Raw genomic sequence first — 11,484 nt, 5'->3', positions numbered from 1 at the left:
GAATGTCCTCTTCCAAAACTTCAACCTCTTGGAAGAGATTTCCACGGAACAAGAGCTCGCAGGAGAGATCTCAACTCGCTGGAGCCTACATACACAATACATATTATCTAGGCAAGTTGTCATCTCTTCAGCGAGCCAGACACTACATCGAGGAACATGTCACTGAGGATGAAGAGTTGGAGCGCCTCTTTCCATCCAATGAGGAAGCAAGAATCCAAGAGGTGGAGACATTGCTCGTCAGAATGCATGGACGTATACGTCAGCTTCAAGTCGATCAAGAAAGAAGACGAATCACATCACCAAGCCCTAGTGAAACCCGCGGATCCAGGAAAAACTTTTAGGAAGGTATCGAGGTCCGAACGGTACGAGAGTTATGAATACACTGAAGCAAGAAAGGCCAGCTCGAGCCAGGGTTCGGCTACCTAGGACTACCTGAAATCTAAACCGAAAATATTTTCCGTGAGAAAGTTTGGAATAAGGAAAATACACGGGGAAAATGGAACTAAAATGATGACGTAGGTGGAAAATTAGGTCTGAAACGGTAGGGGAGGAGTGAGTGCTTCTCAAAGTGGGTCGAGCTGCAGCTCTGACCTAAAATAATTTGATTACTCCCAAAATAAAACTACCTCATTATTTTAATTGTTAGATAGTATGAGTAATTTGATTTAGCTAGGAAAGCTATGACGTATGGACTGGGAAGTCGAACTATTTGGACTCTTGTGCAATTGTTTCAAACTATTCACGCTATGACTAGAAAACTTAAGGTTAGGTAATCGGAGTGAACTTTTATCAGCCAGTGATGAAATGTTCTCATCTGTCGCTTGTGTTTCCTCCCACAGTTGAAACATTTCAGAGCTATGTACTGCGGTATGCTGGGTCTCCTCTTCGATAATGAATGAAGGGGCCTCAACCATGCCTGTAAAAGATAAATAAATAAATGCAGTCTCTTTGTATTATTTTATTATACTTATTAAATCACAACTTTGGTACTCACTGCACTGCAGCATTGTAGGATTTTCGGAAGCCCAGCGTTACCTGACGAAATTTGAAATGATGCTACACGTTCAATTTTTAAGATAAAAGAGTGATATTTATTTTAATTGAAAGATAACAATATAAGATTTACTTTTTGGGGCATTTTGTTTGTAATAGTGGTCAGGTGTGGACGACAACGCTAGCCGAAAAATCGCCCTCATTTTGAATATACTTAACCTGTGTGGAAAATTCGACATACTGTCCTAGGCTTCCCTAGGCTATAGCACAAATTTCTCGAAAAAAAGCACTCGTTACTCATCCAGAGTGTTTGTCTTATAACAGTAATAATAACTCGAGTTCAACATATTGCGAGACAAAAGGATTTATGTTAGACAATTTTACTGGGGGTCTTCGCTGACACTTTTTCGATATATATTATTACAGTTTTCTCTAAACAATTCGGACAGACATACATAAATACATGACCCGTCCATATTTCTCTTTTATATGTATACAGGGTGTCCCAGAATTTATGCTTTAATTGATTTTCTCGGAGCCTGTTCGAAATTTCGAAAAACAAAAAAACCCGTAACTTTTTGATTTTTGAAGCGGACATTTTGGCAATATCGCGATTCGCGAAAAAATTCGTGAAGTCTGCGAATCGCGTACCAACTTTGGATTTTTTAATAAGAACCCCTATTTTTTATTGCATATTCGTTTTCTACGTTAAATTTGAAGTATAATCGACTACTCACTCGAATTTTTGCGATTCGCGGTTTTCGCGAATCACAAAAGTGGGATGTTTATTTTTGACACTCGAGTAATGTTCTTTGATTCTAGTGTGGATAGGTCTAGCAGTTTTACCAATATATTCCCCATGATCTGGTACTCTAATAGCCGATTTCACCAAACTTCAATCAAGCCTTAATTGAATCTTTTTTTTTTTTTTTTTAAGTGATGAGTGTTCCACCGCCGTTTTTATTTTGTAGCAATGGAACAACTGTTACATTAGACGCTACATTAAGCACTGATGGGGAATTAAAGTTGAAAATTGCATTTCACCAACCTCCGTTAAGACATTTCTTCGATCAATTCACCCTAAAGAAGAAGAAAAAAAAACTCGTTTTTGATTATTCTTTTAACGGATTTTCAAATATTGTGCACGTTTGGTTACGTTTAGTTGAAATCTAAGACACAACATTTTCCATAGATATAGTTAATTTTCGAGCCATATAGTAGATGGTAATATTATAAAATAAATTGAAGTGTAAAGCTATTTTCAAAAAACGCAAAAACGTTTTGAAAAACGTCAATTTCGAATTGACCCAGAAAAACGGTCATTATATTCGGATTCAGCTATCTTGAAAAGACTAAAAGACTAGTGTAATAGCAAGATAAATGTATCTATTTTATGTTCTAGTTCAATTGGATATTATAAAGTGCAGAAAATGTGGCGAAGAGGTTACACAAACAAGATTGGAGTCATATTTGAGCGCTCTGGAATTCATTGAAGCTCAATTAGACAGAATGAAACACACATCATGTATCCTTTAGTAACCATTTAGAGTAGCGATTCTGAACGGGGGCGATTTCCGATTTCTGGGGGCGAAAAGAGAACTGGTCAAGACCGAACAACATTAGAAGTGGGTTTTGAATCCATCCACAGCGGACAATCCTTGGTCCCTGAATCTATTCAAAAATCATTGATGGACATCAAGTATGATGTTGAAAAGAAGCTCTGTTCAATTCGTATGAGTATGAAAAGTTCTGGCCTCAAGGAAAAGAAACTTGTCGAGACCTATGGAATAAGGCCAAGTGGTTATTACTTGCCTTTCCAACAACATACCTGTTTGAGAAGGGCTTCAGTGCAGTGACACATTTCTATATATATGTACAGGGTGGTTCGTGATTTGCGAACCACGCTTATATCTCAGAAACGGCTGGGAATTAAGGAATGAAATAAAAGGCATCGTGTAGATGAAATTTTGATGATTAAAATGGCTTTTTTTAAATTTGCAATTTTTTTTGCAAAATGGCCCATTTTTTGCCAAATATAGGTCACTCTTATGGGAACCCCTATTTTTTATTTAATTTTTGGAATCAGCATAAAATTTTAATTGAAAAATTTTTCACTCGAAAAAATTTGCTCTACAAAAATTTGCACAAATCGCGATTTTGTGTGCGTCAGTGACCCCAGATTTGATGAACAACGCAGTTGGTCCTGAGTTAGAGCGAACAATGCGTTACTGTGTACAAAGAAATGGATCTCATTTTGAACAGCTTTTATAAATTTGTTTGTTGTTGTTGATTGTTGTTGAAATAGTTAAGTGAATAATACAAAAACTAAAGAAATAATTAAGAAATTGTTTTTCTTTCTCACAGTGTACAGAATTTTTGTAGAGCAAATTTTTTCGAGTGAATACATTTTTTCAATTAAAATTTTATGCTGATTCCAAAAATTAAATAAAAAATGGGGGTTCCCATAAAAGTGACCTATATTTGGCAAAAATGGGCCGCTTTGCAAAAAAATTGCAAATTTAAAAAATGCCATTTTAATCATCAAAATTTCATCTACATGATGCCGTTTATTTCATTCCTTAATTCCCAGCCGTTTCTGAGATATAAGCGTGGTTCGCAAATCACGAACCACCCTGTATAGATTTAGGTAGGTACATAAGTATGTGCCAACTCAGATTTCAGAGTCTTGAATAGGTAAATAATAAATTAATATACTTCAGGCTAAGCTTGAAAAATAGAACAAATCCGAAAGATATACCTATCTATTTTTTTTATTCTATTTTTCAAGCTTAGACCACCATCCTAGACACAATACTTCCCATTTATGGGTTCTATTAACCCAGGCAATTGACAATTCTCATGATTTTCAAATATTTACTCATATGAAAAAAGAAAAAATTAAAAAAATTACACCGCAAATTTTTTTCAGTTACGTTATGTACTTCTCGAGATATGCACATTTTAACGCGAGCGCAAAACGTGGCAACAGTGCATGACTAGCGTAACGTCACGCCATAGTGGGGCGAGTAGGTATACCTACTGTACGCATGTGATTCTAGCGCACTTGTTACTTTCCTTATCCTATAGGAAAGTAATGTAATCGGGTCAAATTTTCGATGGTCAGTTCTTAGTCTGAGAAAAAAATTATTCCGACCTTATTTGTAGATAAAAACATCAGGTTTAACAAAGTGAAAACGAAATTTAAATCCATGCATCCACAGAAAAGTTACAGCCTTTTTTCTTTCAGCCGACCCTCCTATGGCCGCCCCTGAAATTGTGATGGTCTTCATTTCCACGCCAAAAGAAAGCTACTATCTTGTATTTTTTACCCCGTTCCGATCACACGAACAGGTTAGCCGTAATAAAAAATATTCGATACGCCAAAAGAAAGCTACTATCTTGTATTTTTTACCCCGTTCCGATCACACGAACAGGTTAGCCGTAATAAAAAATATTCGATTTTTTAAAACCAACTTTGGGGGCGTGTACCTCCTTTAGAAAGGACTTTTGCAACTTTTACTATAGAGTTGACCCCCCCTAAAATGACCCCAAAAACATGTGGTTAAAGTTTTTGCACACTCTCCCACTTTCTTTCCTACTTCTTCCATGAACTCTTTTAGAGCTCCTTCTCTTTTCTCTTTCGCTCTGATCTCGTAACTTGTCAAACCGTTTGCTTACTATGTGTGGCAAAAAGTAGGTATTTGAGAAGGAAAAAAAAGTCGATAAAGTTGTAAAAAAACACCCACTCAAACCGTTTGCTTACTATGTGTGGCAAAAAGTAGGTATTTGAGAAGGAAAAAAAAGTCGATAAAGTTGTAAAAAAACACCCACTCACACCCACACACATACCCACCCACAGACATACCAACCCACCCGCACATACACCCACATCATCATCAACTTCCACAGGATTATAGAACCCTTTTAGGTACTCCAACACATGTGGATTCTATCGAGGAAATGACCCCTGGGATATATTTACATTTTGGCTTAGTTCATGTGTTACAAAAACTAATCCTACAGCAAAATGATGGAGAGAGAACTATACGTTTATCAATAAACATTGATGGTATGCCATTATTTGAATCGAGCACAGCAGCACTGTGGCCTATTCTTGTTTCTTTACCAAACACAAATCATGTGGCTCCATTTGGGATATACTATGGTTTTTCCAAGCCTGACCTGAATGTGTATCTGAACAAATTCATTACCGAATTCAATGCAATGTACACAGAAGGTTTTTTGTTTAAGAATATTTTTTTTATTTATATTTATTTGAGTGTGCCAATTTATGTATTCAATTAGAATAAAACATTTTATTTGTGATACCCCGCAAAAAGTTACCTGCTGAATATTATAAAAGGTCATACAGGGTTCAATTGTTGCCCACGCTGAAATTGAGGGACAGTACAGTAAAAATGCAAAAACGCTTTATTTTCCAAATACTTCAGCTTCAGGGTCATCTCCGAGAACTGATGCAGAGTATAGAAGGTTGGACGATGATCAGTTCCATCGAGGTCCAACACCTTTGCAGCATTTGTTCGGCTTCAATTTTATTAAAAATGTACAGTCCACGTCAACTGGGAAGTCCGATGGAAGCGCATGGAGGGGAACCGCAACTTCTCAACTGTAAGTCGGACAGTTCTAAAAGTTTCACCATTCGATTCGGCGTGAAAAATCCCATGGGATCAACTATTCACATGCTTACTTGTTAATCAACGAGCTATTTTTTGACGAGTGCGCACCCAAAGGTCATCGGACTTCCCAGTTAAAGTGGACTGTACCTCTTGATTACATGCATCTTGTATGTCTTGGCATTATAAAAAAGTTGTTGGTGCTTTGGCAGAGACCAAAAATGAACCATTCATTACCTGCCTTTAAAATTGGTGCTTTGTCAGATAGATTACTTAAAATGAAAAAGTTCACTCCCTCTGAATTTTGCAGAAAGCCAAAATCCCTAAAATACACTCGGTGACAAAATTAGACGAACGCTCATATTTTTTTGGTTTTTCTCAGATTGCTGTTCAGTGTTGATCCCTAAAATACACTCGGTGACAAAATTAGACGAACGCTCATATTTTTTTGGTTTTTCTCAGGGTAGTACAATTCAGGTGAGTCGTACTAGGTAGGTACGATCGGACCAATTCAGACGTTGGAACTTCATTCCACCTTCAGACCAAAAGGACCAAAAGGTCTCTCCAACCAGCCGGGAGCTATTCCGTGGCTAATTATTTCCCCCGTGGGTAGATGCCCACTCTATTAGCAAGCGAGTCATTCGGTGGAAGGCCTGCCCAGAGTCTTCTTCTGCGACAGCAGGGCAAAGATAATATCCGTATGAAGAATGGATAGTTTCTTTATTCAGAATTAAGGAGATTTATTTCCTATTGTAAGCAAAGAGCTGGTAACCGCTTAACTGTACAAGGCAGAAGATGGAGACTCTCCTCGGAGGGGCATTGAGGTGATCGCATGTGAAAGCCACTCCGAATGAATCCAGGCCAGAGGGAGAGGTACCTATTAGAGCTGCCCGCCAGTCAACTGCCTGGGTAGGAGATGGAGACTCTACCCGGTGAGGCATTTGGGCGATCGCGTGCGAAAGCCACTCTGAGGTTAGGCCGAAAGTGAGTCCAGGCCAATGGGAGAGGTACCTACAGGTACCTAAGGGTAGGTACCTATCAGAACTGCCCACCGGTCAACTGCACAAGGGAGAAGGTGGAGACTCCCCGGTGGAACATTTAGGACATTTAGGTGATCGCGTGCGAAAGCCACTCTGCGGCCAGGCCCACCACTCACGCTCAGATCTGAGCGTGAGTGGGATTCATAAGGCCACCCACTCACTGACAGGTACACCTGACACCCCATGAGCCATGAGCACACACACTATCAGATAGGCCTGATCAGGAGTACCTGTCATCAGGTCTACCTGATAGTGTGTGGTGAGCATAAACAGATTGGTAAAATTAAAGACAGAAATCTCGTCATTGTCAACCATACACCGCGCCAAAGTGACGGTATATGACCACGAAAAACCATCGCCTTGTGAAGACTTGGATTTATAGCCTTGTGAAGACTTGGATTTATAGCCAGTCCAGTTACAGGCCTCAATGGCCTCAAGTAAACACTACTCTACTGAGGTCTTTACAAAATTCTAGAAATATACAGGGTGATTCAAAAAAGTGTGCAAAAACTTTAACCACATGTTTTTGGGGTCATTTTAGGGGGGGGTCAACTCTATAGTAAAAGTTGCGAAAATCCTTCCTAAAGGAGGTACACGCCCCCCAAAGTTTCAAATGCGCCTGCAATTTTGAAAAGTATGCAATGTGTTTTTCTATTAAACTAGTTAAATTTCAGCCAGCCATTGGTCCGTGTGTGTGTCTGTCTGACTGTAAACAAAATATCTCGAGAACGGTAAGAGCTAGAGACTTGAAATTTGGTATGTAGCTCTCAAATGTGACAAGGATGCGACACGAAACTTCAGTCATCAAGAACATTATTCCCGAGTCAAGCTACCACAGATAAAATTAGCTAGGTTCTCAGGGAATTATGCAGATTTTAACTCTTTTTAGTCCAATTTTAATGCCCTCATCCATTCGAAATTGTCAAACACGGAAAAATTCTTATACCTGTTAGGCCAACTTGATGATAGGGCGAAACGTATTATTGACAATTTACCCATCACTGACGAAAATTACATTATTGCTATTGACATGCTTTCTTCCAGGTTTGGCGATGTCAATCTCACAGTTAATGCACTAATGTCTGATCTTTCCAGGTTACCCAACCCTAACACTGAACGAGTTGACCTTACATGACAAGCGCCGGGGGAATGGTGTCCATAATACTTCTATGGAGGACGGGAGTTGAAGGGCAGTGAATAACCCGATGTTAGAGAGGGCAATGAAGGGGGAGCTTGTCATTTCTCCCATTTCGTATCTGACGCTTGTACCTTCCTGTGCTTGAGGTAGCTAGTTGCATCTGATCAGTCCCCTTACGTCTGTTTAGACTCCGAGGCGACTCTTGTCCTGGATTACGAAATGGCTGACTTGGAGCTGAGGCTCTTAGTAGCCCTGCCCAGGAGAGGCTAGCCGACCAATTTAAGAGGAGAATTCCTCTGAGCAATTACTGGAGCTAAGAGGGTGGGGCGGAGAGTAGGAAACATTCGCTTAACTTTTGCTTGGAGGAAAGGTGTGTTTCCGAGAGAGGGATATTAAGCAACAGGTGCTTAGTGTGTGGACCAGAGGGAATAACCCTCTCTCTTCCTATAGGTATATTGGATCGGGTCCTGTGGCATTACGAGCTTTTGCTTGCTCACTGTTAATGCCTAGACGAAAATTGATGTAATCTCAGGGTATTTCGTCATAAGGTACTGGTAGCTTGTGAGAAGGCCTCTCGTGCAAAGGATTCCGTATTGGAAGTTAGACAATATCTTATACGTCTGATGCAGTCGAAAATCATCTCTGCCCTCTGCCTGCTCACTGGTGGTTCGCAGTAAGGGAAAGGAATTCACCTGAGAGTTTGAGACTTTGAACTTACGTTCAGTCTCCTTGTACTGCACCTTATCCATCCCTCATAGCCCAGGTTGACAAGTTGCAAGATGCTCAACTATATGAGGAGAATGTTCAGGTAGGTATGTCAGGATCCTGTTGAACCGAGCCTGGTTCAAAACAGAAAGCGCTGGCTAGAAAGGAACAGCGGTGCTCAGATGGGACTGATTCAGGAACCCACAATACATCAGGATTGATACTGGATTCGGGCACCCGTTTCAAAGTCATGACTTGATGAAGCTGCCCCGAGGGGGTTTAGAGTCATGGAGATAGAAATTGCAACGAGATCCCTAGGCCTCAGGGTTATGAAATCGCCCATTGCGAAGCAGGTGGTGATTGAAGGTAGTCCTTTCCCTTACAGCGCAGAAGTCTATGTAGTTTCTGTTTAAGGGCGGTCAGGCACGAAGAAACAGGAACGAGTTGTGCTTGCCCTGACTGAAGGGAGCACGATAGATCGGGGGACAAGGTCGACCCAGGTTGAGCCCATGATTGTCCAACTTCCGCGCCTTCTGAGTTAGCAGACTAGAGGCTTCCTTTGTAGCTATAAAGGACAGTTAACCACCGTAAGCGAGAGGGGAGTGTAAAGGAGAGGTTGACTTTCTACACTACCCGTGTATAGTCTTCCTCAGACGGCCTCATTGACATGGCAATTCCCGATGGGCAGCGCCAAGGCCTTGGCAGGAGAGCAGAGCAGTGAGGATAACAATGATCACATGTCCTTGAATTGGTAGTACAATTCAGGTGAGTCGTACTAGGTAGGTACGATCGGACCAATTCAGACGTTGGAACTTCATTCCACCTTCACGAAATCCGCGAATCCTACATGTTTTCCAAAGGTACGTGTGTGACATATCAAATCATGCTATCTTTTACTTCTAAATCTTGTGGTGATGTTATTTTTTCAATTCACTTCATTTTTGACTGTTCGTGGTGTTCGCGAAATCCGCGAATCCTATAATTAATTTAAAGGTACGTGTGTGACATACCAAATCATGCTGTTTTTTACTTCTGAACCTTGTGGCGATAATATTTTTTCAATCCACTTCATTTTTGACGATTCGCGGATTTCGCGAACAGTCAAAAATGAAGTGAATTGAAAAAATAATATCACCACAAGATTTAGAAGTAAAAGATAGCATGATTTGATATGTCACACACGTACCTTTGGAAAACATGTATAATAATAATAATAATAATAATAATAATAATAATAATAATAATTAATCTTGTAAGGGCAGAAGAAAAATACTTATTATGCCCAGATCAGAAATTGATTTGATTTTTGATTTGATTTTTGATTTTACTTTCATGTTATGATTTGAAATCAAGACTAGCGCCCGTTCTCCCTTTATTCCTTTTAATGTTTCCTAATAAATACCAATATAATGTTCAAGTTACCCATCCATTTATTGGCCTTGCTTGGCGTAGCTTAACATAAGTGACGCTAAAACCGGTCTTAAATTATCGACTGAAGTGTTATCCAAAAAAGGTACGAGGTTCACGACGAGACCTTTCCGGAGACACCTTTACCATCTTCCCACCATTTGTAGAACGGGCTGTATGCTTAATTAATTGAATCAGGTGAAAACAAAAAAAAAAAAGCGATTTTCAAGATTTTTGAGCCTATCAGAAAACCGGTTAAACAAATCGTAGAAAGTTCGGGTTTTGAAGAATTCGCATCTGTTTTCACGTCCGACCAGGAATATCAAATAAAATTTGCTTAAAGTTGAAGGGAAGTGGGAGAAAAGTTGAGGTCAAGATGCCGAAAAACCATGAAATTCTGTTTCGTGTTAATATAGGCCGGGCGGCGCTTCGAACTCTTGACGTATAACCTACCATCTTGCATGTCCAAGTTTAGGTAAGTTGAAGTTGAGATGTTGTCAGATGTAGACACTACTGGATCAACAGGACTCTGACAATAGCTTCCACAAGACTGAGGAGATACCAACACCCCTGAACCCTCATAACATGACCTAGCTTTCTTATCACAAATCTGAAATAGAATATATATTTTTTTTTTTTTAAATATTTACAGACAACCATTTATTAGTTGAAACATTAGTTTACAATGAAAAAACAAAAAAGACAAATAATGAACATTAAAATTAAAACAAAAGTAAAATTATTAGAGAATGCCTATCTAAACTGACTGAAAACCTATATCTATATACCTGAAACTATCATTTACCTATCTACATGTTATGGTGTAAAAGAACGGGGAGATATGATAAAAGCTTGACATCACACAATTTTGTTTACTTTTTAACTGAATAGGGATAAGCTATTTATCTTGGGTCCGTGTGTTTTGGGTCACTAGCGTATACCTCCTTTTTCTCCACCCTATACCTCCCTCCTATTGCCAGCTACCTACGAACATTGACGAAGCACGGTTCGTGATTTGCGAACCACGCTTATATCTCAGAAACGGCTGGGAATTAAGGAATGAAATAAACGGCATCATGTAGATGAAATTTTGTTGATTAAAATGGCTTTTCTTAAATTTGCAATTTTTTTTGCAAAACGGCCCATTTTTTGCCAAATATAGGTCACGCTTATGGGAACCCCCATTTTTTATTTAATTTTTGGAATCAGCATAAAATTTTAATTAAAAAAATGTATTCACTCGAAAAAATTTGCTCTACAAAAATTCTGTACACTGTGAGAAAGAAAAACAATTTCTTAATTATTTCTTTAGTTTTTGTATTATTCACTTAACTATTTCAACAACAATCAACAACAACAAACAAATTTATAAAAGCTGTTCAAAATGAGATCCATTTGTATGTACACAGTAACGCATTCTTCGCTCTAAACACCAACAACACCAACGACACCAACAACACCAACAACACCAACAACACCAACAACACCAACAACAACAACAACAACAACAACAACAAAAACAACAACAACAACAACAACAACAACAACAACAACAACAACAACAACA

At 39.1% G+C, this 11,484-nt stretch overlaps 1 protein-coding gene across 1 annotated transcript in view; it reads right to left on the bottom strand.

The window, feature by feature from the left end:
- Nucleotides 1-557: 557 nt before the first annotated feature.
- LOC103508532 (neuronal PAS domain-containing protein 2-like) overlaps nucleotides 558-11,484 on the bottom strand; it is a 70,757-nt gene continuing 59,830 nt past the window's right edge. The window contains exons 11-12 of the mRNA XM_008473088.3: nucleotides 10,371-10,527; nucleotides 558-916 (exon numbers count right to left, since the gene is read on the bottom strand). The gene's annotated coding sequence lies outside the window, so the exon portion shown is untranslated. The remainder of the gene's footprint in view (nucleotides 917-10,370; nucleotides 10,528-11,484) is intronic.

This window comes from Diaphorina citri, unplaced genomic scaffold (assembly GCF_000475195.1).
Source record: "Diaphorina citri unplaced genomic scaffold, Diaci psyllid genome assembly version 1.1 scaffold407, whole genome shotgun sequence".
Classification (NCBI taxonomy): Eukaryota; Metazoa; Arthropoda; class Insecta; order Hemiptera; family Psyllidae; genus Diaphorina; species Diaphorina citri.
This window is presented reverse-complemented; position numbering and strand designations above follow the sequence as displayed.